Below are 17,758 nucleotides of genomic sequence, written 5' to 3'. Positions count from 1 at the left end.
CTCAGAGATACAAACAATTATCAGGGAATATTATGAAAAATTATATGCCAATAAATTGGACAACCTGGAAGAAATGGACAAATTCCTAAACACCCATACTCTTCCAGAACTCAATCAGGAGGAAATAGAAAGCTTGAACAGACCCATAACCAGCGAAGAAATTGAATCGGTTATCAAAATCTCCCAACAAATAAGAGTCCAGGACCAGATGCCTTCCCAGGGGAGTTCTACCAGACGTTTAAAGCAGAGATAATACCTATCCTTCTCAAGCTATTCCAAGAAATAGAAAGGGAAGGAAAACTTCCAGACTCCTTCTATAAAGCCAGTATTACTTTGATTCCTAAACCAGACAGAGACCCAGTAAAAAAAGAAAACTACCGGCCAATATCCCTGATGAATATGGATGCAAAAATTCTCAATAAGATACTAGCAAATCGAATTCAACAGCATATAAAAAGAATTATTCACCATGATCAAGTGGGACTCATTCCTGGGATGCAGGGCTGGTTCAACATTCACAAATCAATCAACGTGATACATCACATTAATAAAAGAAAAGATAAGAACCATATGATCCTGTCAATCGATGCAGAAAAGGCCTTTGACAAAATTCAGCACCCTTTCTTAATAAAAACCCTTGAGAAAGTCGGGATAGAAGGAACATACTTAAAGATCATAAAAGCCATTAATGAAAAGCCCACAGCTAACATCATCCTCAATGGGGAAAAACTGAGACCTTTATCCCTGAGATCAGGAACACGACAGGGATGCCCACTCTCACTGCTGTTGTTTAACATAATGTTGGAAGTTCTAGCGTCAGCAATCAGACAACAAAAGGAAATCAAAGGCATCAAAATTGGCAAAGATGAAGTCAAGCTTTCGCTTTTTGCAGATGACATGACATTATACATGGAAAATCCGATAGACTCCACCAAAAGTCTGCTAGAACTGATACATGAATTCAGCAAAGATGCAGGATACAAAATCAATGTACAGAAATCAGTTGCATTCTTATACACTAACAATGAAGCAACAGAAAGACAAATAAAGAAACTGATCCCATTCACAATTGCACCAAGAAGCATAAAATACCTAGGAATAAATCTAACCAAAGATGTAAAAGATCTATATGCTGAAAACTATAGAAAGCTTATGAAGGTAATTGAAGAAGATATAAAGAAATAGAAAGACATTCCCTGCTCAGGGGTTGGAAGAATAAATATTGTCAAAATGTCAATACTACCTAAAGCTATCTACACATTCAATGCAATCCCAATCAAAATTGCACCAGCATTCTTCTCGAAACTAGAACAAGCAATCGTAAAATTCATATGGAACCACAAAAGGCCCCAAATAGCCAAAGTAATTTTGAAGAAGACCAAAGCAGGAGGCATCACAATCCCAGACTTTAGCCTCTACTACAAAGCTGTCGTCATCAAGACAGCATGGTATTGGCACAAAAACAGACACATAGACCAATGGAATAGAATAGAAACCCCAGAACTAGACCCACAAATGGCCAACTAATCTTTGACAAAGCAGGAAAGAACATCCAATGGAAAAAAGACAGTCTCTTTAACAAATGGTGCTGGGAGAAATGGACAGCAACATGCAGAAGGTTGAAACTAGACCACTTTCTCACACCATTCACAAAAATAAACTCAAAATGGATAAAGGACCTGAATGTGAGACAGGAAACCATCAAAACCCTAGAGGAGAAAGCAGGAAAAGACCTCTCTGACCTCAGCCGTAGCAATCTCTTACTCGACACATCCCCAAAGGCAAGGGAATTAAAAGCAAAAATGAACTACTGGGACCTTATGAAGATAAAAAGCTTCTGCACAGCAAAGGAAACAACCAACAAAACTAAAAGGCAACCAACGGAATGGGAAAAGATATTTGCAAATGACATATCGACAAAGGGCTAGTATCCAAAATCTATAAAGAGCTCACCAAACTCCACACCCGAAAAACAAATAACCCAGTGAAGAAATGGGCAGAAAACATGAATAGACACTTCTCTAAAGAAGACATCCAGATGGCCAACAGGCACATGAAAAGATGTTCAGCGTCGCTCCTTATCAGGGAAATACAAATCAAAACCACACTCAGATATCACCTCACTCCAGAGTGGCCAAAATGAACAAATCTGGAGACTATAGATGTGGCGAGGATGTGGAGAAACGGGAACCCTCTTGCACTGTTGGTGGGAATGCAAATTGGTGCAGCCACTCTGGAAAACAGTGTGGAGGTTCCTCAGAAAATTAAAAATAGACCTACCCTATGACCCAGCAATAGCACTGCTAGGAATTTACCCAAGGGATACAGGAGTACTGATGCATAGGGGCACTTGTGCCCCAATGTTTATAGCAGCACTCTCAACAATAGCCAAATTATGGAAAGAGCCTAAATGTCCATCAACTGATGAATGGATAAAGAAATTGTGGTTTATATACACAATGGATTACTACGTGGCAATGAGAAAGAACAAAATATGGCCCTTTGTAGAAACGTGGGTGGAACTGGAGAGTGTGATGCTAAGTGAAATAAGCCATACAGAGAAAGACAGATACCATATGGTTTCACTCTTATGTGGATCCTGAGAAACTTAACAGAAACCCATGGGGGAGGGGAAGGAAAAAAAAAAAAGAGGTTAGAGTGGGAGAGAGCCAAAGCATAAGAGACTGTTAAAAACTGAGAACAGGGGCGCCTGGGTGGCGCAGTCGGTTAAGCCTCCGACTTCAGCCAGGTCACGATCTCGCGGTCCGTGAGTTCGAGCCCCGCGTCAGGCTCTGGGCTGATGGCTCGGAGCCTGGAGCCTGTTTCCGATGCTGTGTCTCCCTCTCTCTCTGCCCCTCCCCCGTTCATGCTCTGTTTCTCTCTGTCCCAAAAATAAATAAAAAAACGTTGAAAAAAAAAATTAAAAAAAAAACTGAGAACAAACCGAGGGTTGATGGGGGGTGGGAGGGAGGGGGGGGGTGGGTGATGGGTATTGAGGAGGGCACCTTTTGGGATGAGCACTGGGTGTTGTATGGAAACCAATTTGACAATAAATTTCATATATTGAAAAAAAAAAGTGTGGCTCTTAAACCAAAGAATGGTATCTAGTACAAGCTTTGGAGAAATGTAGAAACTCAGACCGTTCTGCTTATTAAAATTAGAATATGAATTTTAACAAAATCTTCAGTTCTTTGTCATAACTGGAGAAGTACACATCCAGCTCAACATCTCTTTTCCATAATCCTATGCCTGTCTTTATTTCTGTAGTACATTATCTTGTTATATGGCTTCGTAGTATGCTTTAAATCAGGACGTGTGGTACCACCAATATACTCTTCATTTCCAAGATTACTCTAGTTATGTGTTATCCTGTGACATCCATATGAATGTTAGAATGGGTTTTGATCTTTCTACCGAGCACAGCATTGGGAATTTGATAGAGATGTATTGCTTTCAATGTTATGTTATTGTTTATTCTGATCTCTATATTATTTATTTCTGATTTTTCTTTTTTATTTTCCTCCTCTACTAAATTTCTGCTATGATTCTTCATTTCCTAGTGACTTGTGGTATAATTTTAACTTTCTTTTTCTTAACTCAAGGTTTTAGAGCATAAAAAAACTGGAAAATGGAAAGTCCAGTAGGGAAAAAATAGCAAAAATAAACAATACAAGTGATGACCAAAAATTAAAACAGCATAAAAATAAAAATAATGATTCTTTATGGTTTTCTATAAACTACATCATCTGTGAACAGAGACAGTTTTACATTTTCTATTGGATTCCTTTTATGTATTTTTTTCTTGCATAACTGTTCTGAGTAGAATATCCAGTACTATTTTGAATGGAAGTGATGAAGTCCTTTCATTACTTTATTTCTGATCATACAGGAGAAGCTTTCAGTCTTTTGCTATTGAATTTGTTTAATTTCAGCTTTTCCTACATATATGGCCTTTACTAGGTTGAGGTAGTTTCCTTTTCTTCCTATTCAATGTGTGTGTGTATATATATATAGTTGTTTTCAGTTTATTTATTTATTATTCAATGTGTGTATATATATATATATATATATATATATATATATATATATATATATATATATATATAATTGTTTTCAGTTTATTTATTTATAGAGAGGGAGAAGAAATACAAGGGGCAGAGAGAGGGAGAGAGAGAGAACCCCGAGCAGGCTGTGATGCAGGGCTCAAATTCACAAACCACAAGATCGTGACCTGAGCTGACATAGAGTCAGAAGCTTAAGAAACTGAGGCACCCAGGTGCCCCTATTGAGTGTTTTTAATCACGAAACGGTGTCCAATATGCTCAATTCTTGTTCTGCACTTATTAATACAATAATGTCATGTTCGTTTTTCATTCTGTTCATGTGCCATCTTAAATTTATAGATTTCTATATGTTGAAACACCCTTGAATTCCAGGAAAAATTCCCACTTGATTATGTTGTAAAATAAGAAAATGTACTTTTAATTGTTTGCTTTATATTGCTGTGAACTTTGTATACTATTCGTCACAGGTAGTAGTCTGTACTCACCTTTGCTTTTAATGTCTTCCTTTGGCTTTGCCAACCGGGTAATGCTGATGTCCCGGAGAATGTTTGATAATTTCTCTTCTCTTCACTCCTTGGAAATGTCTGAGGAGATGTGAAATACTTTCTCATTAAATGTTTTTTGAATTATTCAGTGAATTCATCTAGCACAGGACTTTCTGTGTTGGGAGTTCATTTATTACTTTTTCACTACAATTACTACAATTTTATTACTACAATTACTTAGTAGTTGTAGATCATTTGAAATTTTTTTCTCTAATTTCTCCATGATTGAGTCAGGTAGGTTATACCTTTTTGGAAACTTATATACTCCCTTTGATAACTATTTGTAGGCATAAAATTATCCATTGTCACCTCTTAGAATTATTTTTATTTCTAGGGTATTAGTTATACTGTGTCTGCGTTCACTTCTTCACTTCTGTTTTCAGTTGCTCTTCTTTCATTCTTACTTGATTTAAACATAAGTTTTGTTGATCTTTTCTGAAAACCAACTCTTCCTATTGTTGATATTCTCCTGTTTCTGCTGTATCCTACTTTGTTGGTTTCTATTTTATGTTACTATTCTTTCCTTCTGCTAATTTTGGGCTCACATGGTACTTTTCCTGGTTTTGTGAGGTACAGGAAAGTCATGTGTGCTAGAGCATGACAACATTACAAAACTGTCTATTGGGCCATGAGGTCAGTACATTGTGTGCAAGTTTATGTGTCCATGGAGGAATGATGTCCTCTTGATTATTTCTCAGCCATATTGCTGAAGTTTTCTGATTTCAGTTTTGTGTATAAGAAACTTTAATTATATTTATCTGACAGTAAAAAAGTGGAATGAGTTTGCTTTTCTCTTGTTATCTTTCAGTTCTATCTTCAAATGGCATCTAGAGCCTCCTTCCAAAGATGTGCATAGAAACTTCTTTCCAAAGAATGTCAGTGGGCAGATATAAACATAGTGCCCCCGAGAACTTACACTTCATGATAGACTGGAACAATGTTGGGATAGAATGAGGGCATCAAAGATATCATAAATCACATATCCAAACAGAGACAACCACCCATAATAAGAATCTCACGGCCCATAATGGTGAAGGATATAAAACATTTTGGAACCCCCCCCCCTTTTAAGTCCATAACTTCTGCAAAACAGTGTATTTTTATTAGGAAAGGCTCAAATCAAATGGTCAACATACACATTTGCAGAACAAAAATTTGGAAAATCTGGAAAGTGACCTAGTCCATGCTGAAAATAATTACTTGTAACATTTGGACGATAGGATTGCGTTGACCTTTGAAATATTTCTGAAAATCAGAGATTTAAAAATGAAGAAAATAGTGGTAAGTGGGGTCCCTATCCATTTGAGGGGTCCTTCACTGAGCAGTTGACCTTCCAAAATAACCACAGCATTTTCAATGAAAACACAATTGCTCAATGCAGTGAATCTGAAAAAAAAAAAAAAAAAATAACCAGGGTTCAAATGTTAATAAACATCTGAGGACTCATTTTCCAGAGAACCATTTTGAATGTAATAAATATAGGGAAGTCTTTTATCAAAGCTCCAACCTTGCTATACAGAAGAGTATACATATGGGAGAGAATCCTAATAAATATAAATGGATGTGGGACAATTCTTAACCCATCCTCCAATGTTGGTGATTATCAGAGGATTCATGTGGGAAAAAACCCATTCACATGTAATGAACCTGAGAACATGTTTAGTCAGACATCAAGACTAAATATAAATACAACACTGGTACTGGAGAGAAAAGGTACATTTGTCAGAAAAGTGTCAAATCCTTTAAGTGTCACTCGAGACTAATTCAACATCAGTGAATGCATACCAGAGGAAAACCTTACAAATGTGAAGAAAGGGGTAAATCTTTAAGTATGGCTCATCATGATATGGACACAGGTGAATTCATCCTGGAGAGAAAAAATACAAATGTAAAAAAATGTGGGATGGCATTTACCCAGCACTCAACTCTTACTCAACATCACAGAATTCATACTGGAGAGAAACCTTACCAATGGAAAGAATGTGATAAGGTGTTTAATCACTGTTCAATTTTTACTCAGTATCATAGAATCCATACTGGAGCAAACATTACATATTTAAGGAATGTAAGAAACCTTTTTGGACTGCTAACCCCTTACTTCACATCTGAAAATTTATACTGGAGAATGATCATTGAATTCTAGAGTGTGGCAAGGCCTTTAAGCAATGCTAAACCCATCCTGATCAGAGATGGTTTAATCAGGAGGATTCTGCAAATATAAAGAATTTGGCAAGCCGTTTATTCAGACGTCAAGCTTCATTCTACTCTGTCACTCTTCTCTTCATTCACCCTATCACAAAATTCATACTGGACAAAAAACTTACAAAAGAAAGAATATGGTAAAACTTTTAGAAGTAATCAACCTTACTCACTCAGCACAGTACAGAGTTATACTGATGAGAAACATTACAAACGTAAAGAATGTAGCAAGCCTGTAGCGGGAACTCACAACTTGCTCAATATCATAGCTGTGTCACAGGAGAGAAGTTGTCATGCTTTTAAGTGGAATTGGATCCTTAATAAGTATCCCAAAGTGCACAAGAGATATAAACCCTACAAACATAATGAATGAGGAAAGTCCTTTATGTTAAATGAACACTTTAGCAAACACCAGAGAGGGCATACAAAAAAAAAAAAAAAAAAAAAAAAAAAAAAGTAGCTTGAAAGCTATAAATATTTATAAAAGTATTTAATTGAACATCAGATGTCAATAAATGTCACAGATTTCACAGTAGAAAGCAGTATGTCATTCACTCTATTCAGACATTACATCAAATACTCATTATAAGGAATAATACCAAGCTAAATACTTACAAAATGTATATGTGATCATGCTTCAGAAGATTAAGTGAAACAATTTTTGCGTGGATATAATTTCAATATGTGTTTTTCTTTTTCTCTCATCAACACTTTCTGACACTTGTGGCTAGCAAATATTGATGCATTTCTACTCTCAGTTTACTTTCAAAATTCATTCATTTCTAGTGGGTTTGGAAAATCATGTGGCTGATTGTTGCTGCATTAAAGATATGACATGTCTTTCTTCTCTAGGTGGGACTCATGCGTAATTTTCCATGGAAGATGAAGGAAAACACTACGCACAATATATAAAGAAAATCTAAATGCAGATGCTGTTTGTGGTTATAACATTGATGTGAGTTATCATGAAATAGGTGTTCCAAACATCATTCTTCTCCCTGTATTAAAACTAAAAATCTTCTTGAATATTATTAATAAAATAATTTGTCAACTGGTCTTTAGGGAAAAAGGTCGCAGTGCAGTAAAACATACTGGTGTGTATTCATGATAGCAATAGTTAGAAGGAGAAAATGCCAGTTGATGTGGTTGAAATGAAGAAATCCTCACAGATATCAGAAAGAGGATAGCCAACTCTTCCCCCAAATGGGGTAAAATTGTATATACATGTTAAAAAATTTTTTTTAATGTTTATTTATTTTTGATAGAGAGAGAAAGACAAAGTGCAAGTGGAGAAGGGGCAGAGAGAGAGGGAGCCACAGAATCAGAAGCAGGCTTCAGGCTCAGAGCTGTCAGCAAAGAGCCCAATGAGAGGCTCAAACTCATGAACCAGGAGATCATGACCTGAGCTGAAGTCAGACACTCAACTGACTGAGCCACCCAGTCGCCCCTGTACACATTGTTAAAGAATGATGTCAGGCCTGAAAGTTATGGAAATCCGTATTCTCATATCATGCTATCAACAGACAAATAAATCATTTTGGAAGGCTTGTATTCTGTATTTTGAACAATAATAGAGTGACTTGAAATGCATAACTTAATCTATGTGTGAACGTAATACATTTTAATTAATAAACCATAATGGTTCTTAATGTGTTAACATGGATGTGTACAGAATGAAGTGTTATCCCACCACCAGTGATAACCTACCTCATTTTATTTTGGGTTGTAGGAAAGGGATGGAAAGGAAGAAAATGTGAAGAACTCTTTGGAATGTAGGGAGGGGAACCAAGGTGGCTCCCTTTCCTAGCTCCATCACAGGCAGCTCTTGGTGGCATCAGATAATGAATAAATGTCATGGAGATAAGGAACTGGCAAACGTTTGGGGTTTCTAAGGATTAGGGAAATCCCATTTCTTCTTCATGATTTAATTGAATTCCTGTGTGTTACTGAGGACAAGATGTCACTGGATGATTACAGTGATTGCCCAGGCCTTGATCAGTGGCAGTTATGGAGGAGGGCATATTGGATGATGCAATCATTGTGGGCACAGCTTCAAAATGTCATATGTTACGGTAGATATTGGAGATGAAGAAGCCTTCTGGAGACAGTAATAGGCAGAATCACCAAGGCATGTGCTGTGGTTCCATTAAGCATTGGTATCCCAGGAACATAACCCCACCATAGGCTGGATCCATTGGAGATGAGTGGCATTTCAGGGAATGAGGCACTGCTGTGAGGGCCCTTCCTTCCTTCAGTCAGGGCCAGAAGACCTCTTCACATTTTCTTTAATAGGTCTCATCTTTCGTCTTTCTGAGGACATTGTCATCAGCATGTTTTACTTATATTTCCATCCCACAACACAGGCAAAGAGGTCTGTGATGCCTATGTAGCTGGAATAAAAAATGAGGAAAAGTAGAACTGGAGATCTGGAGAGAACTAGGAATTAAAACAAGTAGAAGTTATTTTTCTAGCTCTAGGGAGTCAGTTCTATAACCTGGGACAAGTGTGTCTTGCTCCACATGCAGAATTCATGCCAATTCTTCATCCTGTTTTCTAGGTCTTCCCAGGGGCTACAATATCACTCCTATTGGAATGTTTCTCCTATTGGTGGGGTATCTATTCCACTACCAGCACTGTCACATGTGCATGGTCACTCCATAGAAAAGATCTAAAGGACACCCCCAGTGATTACTGGGGGCACATACCTTTATTAGGGGCCATGGTGGAGTGCTTTAGAGTCCCTGGGCTAAGTCCAGATTGGGCCATTCAAACTAAAATAGGTTTAGGTAAGTTCTGTGGGAGTCTTCTGTAAGGGACGCATGAGGGGAAAGTCATGGGAACCAGGGGAGAAGGTTGATTACAAGGGTGGATTGGGTATGTCATTTCAGAAGTTATATTAACTGGGGCACTGGGTGGCTCAGTCGTTTAAGCATACAATTTCAGCTCAGGTGATGGTCCCACAGGAAGTTTGAGCCCCACCCACACAGGGCTCTGTGCTGACAGCTGAGAGCCTGGAGCCAGCTTCAAATTCTGTGTCTCCCTCTCTCTCTCTCTGCCGCTCCCTTGCTCATGCACTCTTGCTCTCTCAAAAATAAACATTAAAAGATATTTAAAAAATAATAATTTATATTAACTTGTGACTCTGCATGGTGCTGTCTAGGGAATGCACTAGTGAGAAGGGCTGGTGTCAGTTCAAGGTCCTTTCAAAACTACTGGCTACAAAAAATAGATGCCACGTATCACCATCATGGAGTCCTTGAGCTAAAGGGTCAGTAATACCCCTATATAATCTGTAATATATCCATTGTAATATCCCACTATTCCCAAGGATAATACAATAAATAAACTGGGGGAAAAATAATCACAGATTATTTGAACTTTAAGGTATACACTAAGTATATTGTTCTACTCCTTTAGAAAACAGGTGATGGGTACCATCCTTTTCCTACAACCTTTAATAAAATGAGATAGGTCACATTGGTGGTGGGATAACACATCCTTCTGTATACATCTGTGTTAACACTTTTAAAAACATTTTTTTAAATTAAAACGTATTAAGTTCACACGTAGACTAAGTTATCCATTTGAAATCCACTCTATTATCATTGTTCAAAATACAGAAAAAAAGGTCAAAAAGTATTTATTGATATAATGATGTGGGAATGGTGATTTCCATAATTTTGAGGCCTGAGGTCATTCTTTAAAAGCGTGAATATACAGGGGCGCCTGGGTGGCTCAGTCGGTTGAGCGTCCGACTTTGGCTCAGGTAATGATCTCATGGTCCGTGAGTTTGAGCCCGTGTCGGGCTCTGTGCTGACAACTCAGAGCCTGGAGCCTGTTTCAGATTCTGTGTCTCCCTCTCTCTCTGCCCTTCTCCCTTTCATGCTCTGTCTCTCTCAAAACTAAATTTTAAAAAATATTAAAAAAAAGTCAAACAATATGTTGGAAAAACTTCAGTAATAGTGTAGTGTGATTTTCCCCCTAGAGTGTCTGACTTTGAATTCGTCTAAGAGGAACACACAGACGACTATCCACAGGCAACCCTAAAAGAAGCTTCAGAGGAGGTTTCAAAGTGATAATCATACTAGAACATGATTAAACCACAGAGCTGATCAACTAAAAGATGTAATTGAGGATAAAACACAAAACACAAATATTAGAAATTAAGTTTAAAAGTATAAATATGATAAAGTAATCTTTTTGTTATCATTGAAAATAAATGTTTTCAGTGGCATAAAATTTCTGTATCTACTTGTGGATGAAGGTTTTTGTCTTATCAGCACACCACATAAACACACACAATGATATAAATAAATAGCTCTTGTTTGGGAGTCTCCTCTATCACTGAAAGTTTCTTTATCATTCACCTTTTTTTTTTAAAGTTTATTTATTTTTGAGAGAAAGAGAGACAGAGTGCCAGCTGGGGAGGGGCAGAGAGAGAGGGAGACACAGAATCTGAAGCAGGTTCCAGGCTCTGAGCTTTCAGCACAGGGCCCAACACGGGACTCAAACTCACGAACCGTGAGATCACTACCTGAGCTGACGTTGGCTGCTTAACTGACTGAGCCACCCAGGCACCCATTCGTTCACCTTTTGTACTGAGTTATACTTTACAATATAGAAACACAGTAAGAAAGAGCATGTCTGTGACAGGAGTGCAGAATAAAATGGAAACTTGTAGGACCAAGGCCTGAATGACTTACAATCTCCACTTCAAACACCAGTATCTCCAGCGAACACAGGACAGAGCCTTTATTTTCCAAAGCAGACTACAAACAACATGAACCAAGAAGGGACTTAGTACATTAAATAAGGTAATTGATGCACATCTTTCAATAAATCCTCCCAAGGTACTTTTTGATGAATGAGAAAATATATTACCATTTAGTGGAAGGGTGTGACAGAAAGCAGAGGAGATAAAGCACATTGAGATCAGATGCCTAATGTTCTCCAAAGGACACATAATAACTGCTGTGAAATACATGTCCAGAGCAGAGTAAGTAAATCATAATCTACATGTAAACATGAAAATATCTGTGTTATTCAAATAAAGTGTCCTGCCCTGTAAGCTGTATTAGTGCATTCCGTCTTTGTCTTTTGCATGTGATCAGAAGCTTCATGGGCTCCTGTTTGCATTTTCATCAGCCCAATCACAAAGACTTGGTACAGAGTCCCTGCCATGGGAGGTTAACTCATGTACAAGAACTGGGGAACTCTGATCTCCAGGTTTTCCCAGAAGAATCCACATCAACAGAAAGCTTTCATGAGACATGTGGCCATTATTACATACACTTTAATGGTGATGGGAGCACACTGCAGGAAAAACAATTTAAGAAGTTCTCACAGAAATTACTGCTGTTCCATGTATCCTCTGGGCTGCTCAACCTGTGAGGGCTCCAGACTCTGTTCTCCTATTCACTTCTCTACCCTGCTGGGCACACTCTCCTCCCTCCCATACTCTCTCCTTTCTCCAGCAAGTTTATTCCACTGTGTTACAGAGAAATTTATTTTCCTCAATCTATATCCTACTATAAATACCTAGGATGACCTTGATTTGGAGAGTAGGTTAGCTTTCTTTACAGGCAACTTCTTAAGACAGTAGTTGAACCTATACGTGTATATGCATATTGTATCTATTTTGTAGTCTCTCTTTTCTATTAAAGTATACTTGACATACAATGCTATATTAGTTCGGGTGTACAATATAGTGATCAACAACTCTGTAGGTTCTACCATGCTCACCACAAGTGTGGCTACTATCTGCCACCATACAGTGCTATCATATCATTGAGTGTATTGCCTATGCTGTATCTTTTATCCCCGGACTTATTAATTCCATTTCTGGATGCCTATACTTCCCATTCCCCTTTACCTATTTTGCCTATCCTCCCACCTCATTTATTTCTGGTAAACAGCAGGTTGTTCACTGAATTTATGGGTCTGTTTGTTTTTTATGTTATTTCTTGCCATTTGGGGCAACGTGGATAGATGCAGAAGGAAATCACGCTGTGTGAAATCAGTCAAAGAAAGACAAATACCATATGAATTCATTTACATGTAAAATCTGAACAACAAAACAAATGAATGAGCAAAAGCAGAAACACACCTAGAAATACCTATTTTGTTTTGAATACAATCTCAAGAACTATAAAAATTCCAAGATTACACGTTTTATAATGTAACAAGTTAACCTGTAACAATTTTCCAATCCTGACAGAAGACAGGAGACTCCCTGATCAAAGTCCAAGGATCTTATGGCTCATGACACAGAAAACACCATAAACATCTTGATCACACTAATTTCACTTGCCAGTTCCATACCCATAATTCATACAGAGAGATGCTGCACATACAGTGGGTTTACATCACATCTATGAGACTCCGAGCATAGGAAACCTGGTATCTTAAAGGAACATGCAGGATATCTTCCCAAACCTTTGCCATTGGTGGAGACATCTCTGTTTTCTTATCCAATAAACACATCTGTTCTTTAACCAGGAGCAAGATACTATCACAATATTCCAAAGGTTTTTATACACAAATATTAATGGAAACACGATTAGAATAAAAACTTTCTATGTCTCTATCCATAACACATGAAGAAACTGAAACACAGAGAGTCTTCTCACAACAATATCCATCACTCAGTTTGGCCCCAGCTTGACGCCTGCCTAATTTTTCCATGTGTAAACCACCTCTTCAAATAGTCATTATTCTGACACAGGATGTGGGATAAAATCTGTTCAATTTAGGTCATGAAACATTTTATAAGGCTATGATCATCAGGGTATAGTAGAGTAGCATCAGGTGACCTGTAATATCCACTGCTGCAATTTCTCCATGGGTCTTACATTCAACCAGGTAAAGAAATCCCAATATCCATGAGGGTATACTTTAAATTTCTATAGTGAGGTTTCTAAGGTAGATGGGTACAGAAACATTTCTGCAAAGGCAGACAATTTACATGTGTCTGATGAGAGGATTTTGTACACTTTTCCCAGACAATGCAGGTCCTCCATATGATGGAATTGTGGCTCATTACAACAAAAAGGCTGAAAATTTGGAAACAAATGACAGTTGGGCAGAGAATTAGGGAAGAGGTGGTCACAAGCCATCAAGGGGAATATTAAAAAGAGCAACATAGGCATAAAAGATGGAGGTGATTATGTCAAGTGAAACAGAGGTGGTAACAAGGAGAAAAATATTTTGGGTGGCTCTGAACTAAGGGGAAAATATGAAGGAAACACTGCTCCTATGAATTAACTTGGTCTACTGCTTGTGCCTGTACTGGATGAGAACTGAAGGAACTTGATCATGAGCTCATGACATGATTTCAAGTGATAACACCAATGCCATATATAACAAATGTATGATTTTGCTGTGATATCCACAACAGTACCCAAAATACCTTTCTTTTCATGATGTTTTGGCTTCTCATTGGGCAGGGACATACAGAAGAAAATTAAAATCTCAATGTACTCGGAAGGTTTTATTTTAAAATTCTTCCAACCACTGTCCATTAGGACTAATGTGAGTGGACTGGAAGATACCCAAGACATACACTGCAACACAACAGACACACCCTACCACTCTGTAAACATACCAAAGAAGTATACATCAAAACTCATGGCAAAAATCTTTTCACCAAAAGCTGTCACTGTTGGCAAGACTCCTTTAGAGACCCATGACCTATGACTTGACTGTACTCATGTGTCTGGCAATGAAATCTGTAGAATTGAAACTACACCCAGTGAAGTAAGATAATGGTAAACAGCTATCAGTTTGCCAAGACTCCAGGCTACATTCTGTAACATGAAGATTATTGCTATTGCCAAGCCCCTGGAGGCCATTCTGCTATGGGAATAAAGGAATCATCATTCATCTGAACAAATAAGGCCATCGAAGTTCTTTGACATCAAAACAGACACTGAGTATGTGGTTCTGGGAGAGTGTTAAACATCACTAGAAGCAAGATGGGGCGCCTGGGTGGCGCAGTCGGTTAAGCGTCCGACTTCAGCCAGGTCACGATCTCGCGGTCCGTGAGTTCGAGCCCCGCGTCGGGCTCTGGGCTGATGGCTCAGAGCCTGGAGCCTGTTTCCGATTCTGTGTCTCCCTCTCTCTCTGCCCCTCCCCCGTTCATGCTCTGTCTCTCTCTATCCCAAAAATAAATAAACGTTGAAAAAAAAAAATTAAAAAAAAAAAAAAAAACATCACTAGAAGCAAGAAAAGATGGAGAGAAATCACAGAAGACTGCTCCATGATTATGATGTTGTTAATTCATGTGAAGAAATGACTTGTGCAAGCAACTGAAAAGAAATCACAATACAGTATTTTCAGAATATGTTTCACTTTCTAGTAAACTTATTGGGGGAAAAAAAAGAAAAAGAATAGAAAATCTCAGTCACTATACAAACCACACAACACATTGATTTTTAATAGATTTCAGATCGAAATTATAAGGATAATTAATGATATTTTTAGAAAAACACTGTTGTCTAAGTATAAGAGAAGATCTCTCAAAATGATAAAAGAGGGTCATCTAGGTGGCTCCAATGGTTGAGCGACTGACTCTTGATTTTGGCTCAGGTCATGATGTCACAGTTCATGAGAATGAGGCCGGTGTGGGGATCTGTTCTGACAGCATGGAGCCTGTAAGGGATTCTCTCTCTCTCTGTGTGCCCACCCCCCACTATGCTCTCTCTCTCTCTTCAAATAAATAATCTTAAAAATATATAATAATTCATAATCAAAATGTAAGACACACTAGCCACAATGGGGAAAATGACTAATTGGATTACATTAAAATAAAGTAGGTCTCTACATTAAAAGCTGAAGAGATAGAGGTAGAGTGAGAGGAGACAAAGGTCTCATTCTCAGCATATATATAGAACTACAAAGCCTGACGGAAAGGGTATCACAGCAGAAAAAATGGGCACAGTAACTAACTAGATACTTTGAAAAAGAGATTAACTAAAAATTAAGGCCCAACTCCATAGTAACAGGAAGTAACAACAAGAAAAAAGATGCTCAACATCACTCATCATCAGGCAATGCAAATGAAAATTATGTTGAGATATCATGTTACACCTGTCAAAATAAAAAACATTAGAGAAACAACATGTGTTGGTGATGATGTGGAGAAAGGGGGGCTGTCATACACTGTTGGTAAGAATGTAAACTGGTGCAGCCACTCTGGAAAAGAGTATAGATGTTCCTCAAAAAATTAAAGATAGAAGTAATTACCCAATGATCCAACAATTGCACTACTAGGTATTTACCCAAAGGATACAAAAGTACAGTTTTGAATGGATACATGCACCCCCAGTGATTATGGTACATTATCAACAATAGCCAAACTATGGAAAGAACCAAATGTCCACTGGCTGCTGAATGGATAAAGAAGATGTGGTATGGTGTGTGTGTATGTGTGTGTGTGTGTGTGTGTGTGTGTGTATTACTTAGCCATCAAAAAGATGAAATATTGCCATTTGCAATGACATGCATGGAGCTGGAGTCTACTATGCTAAGTGAAATAAGTCAGTCAGAGAAAGACAAATACCATATGATTCCAGTCATATATGGAATTTAAGAAACATAACAGATGAACATATGAGATGTGGGAAAAAGAAAGAGGGAAACAAACTGTAAGAGACTCTTAATGATAGAGAAAAAACTGAGGGATGATTGAAGGAGGTGGTTGGGACATGGGCTAGATGGGTGATAGGTATTAAGGAGGGCAATTGTTGTAATAAGCAGTGGAGTTGTAAGTTAAGTGCTGAATCACTGAATTCTACGCCTGAAAACAACATTGCAGTGTATGTTAACAAATTAGAATTTAATTAAAAATTAAGGGAGTGTGCCTAAGTGGCTAGGTCTATTAAGCATCCGACTTTGGCTCAAGTTAGGATCTCCAGGTTTTTGAGTATGAGCCCCACAATGGGCTCCTCACTGAAACTGCAGAGTCTGCTTATGATTCTCTCTCTCTAGTTCTGTCTGCCTCTCTCTTTCTCTCCTTCTCAAAATAAGTAAAGGTAAAAAAAACTTTACAAAAACTAAAGGAAATAATAAAGAAAAAAATGTAAACTTTATTATAGGCAGCAAGTTCTAAGTTTTAAATGTTCTACCTCCCCATGGCATTAATTTATATAGGAATTCTATGATACAAACAGACACATTAAATTATTTCAACATGGAGGAATGGAATACATAGAGGAGGAATTTCTACTTTTAGTTAATACAAGATAAATGAACTTTTGAAGTGAGGTAATAGGTTAGATTTTCTCATTTCAGGGAGGTGCTTTGTTATCTGATGAAATTACTGAGTCGTAATTTTGTGCGATTAAGATTAAAGCCTCCATAACATTGGAAAGCATAAACCAGAAAACACGATATCTGTCTCCAGTGTTCCTGGCATTTCTGCACAAAACCTCAATATGCCCACCACTACTTTGACATAGTTTCCGAGGACACAAAACAGAACTTAGAAAGGGCTTAACATAGAGTTCCTCAGAAATATGGAGATTCCTTCTGAGGCCCTCAAAACATGGAAAAGCTCTCAGATTATGGAGGCTGACCCACTCCAAGGGGAGTCACCTGGCCCTAACTGTAGATGTGATGGACCATCATTGGAGCTGAAGGAGAAGCTGAAGGACAGATGTCCCTCTGTGAGAAGGAGAAAAAGAAAATGAGGCTTCTCAAACTAACTTCCATTTCAAAGAGACTACTTGAACCACATTTTAAGGTCTATCTTCCCCCTTCATAGTTGGACCTCACCTCTGTCATCTACTTCATTCATGCCCACCTACCTGGGTCTGTGGCCTCTGTCTCCTTTCCCTTTACATCCCGAGGCTCCTTCTTTTACTGCAAAAAGATGACCAGGGCTGGCTTTGACACAATAAGACTTGTTTATTAGAAAAAAGGAACATTCGGGGCGCCTGGGTGGCGCAGTCG

The sequence above is a fragment of the Puma concolor genome, chromosome E2, assembly GCF_028749965.1.
Source record: "Puma concolor isolate L17-30 chromosome E2, mPumCon1.1.hap2, whole genome shotgun sequence".
Taxonomy (NCBI): domain Eukaryota; kingdom Metazoa; phylum Chordata; class Mammalia; order Carnivora; family Felidae; genus Puma; species Puma concolor.
Note: the sequence above shows the minus strand (reverse complement) of the source record.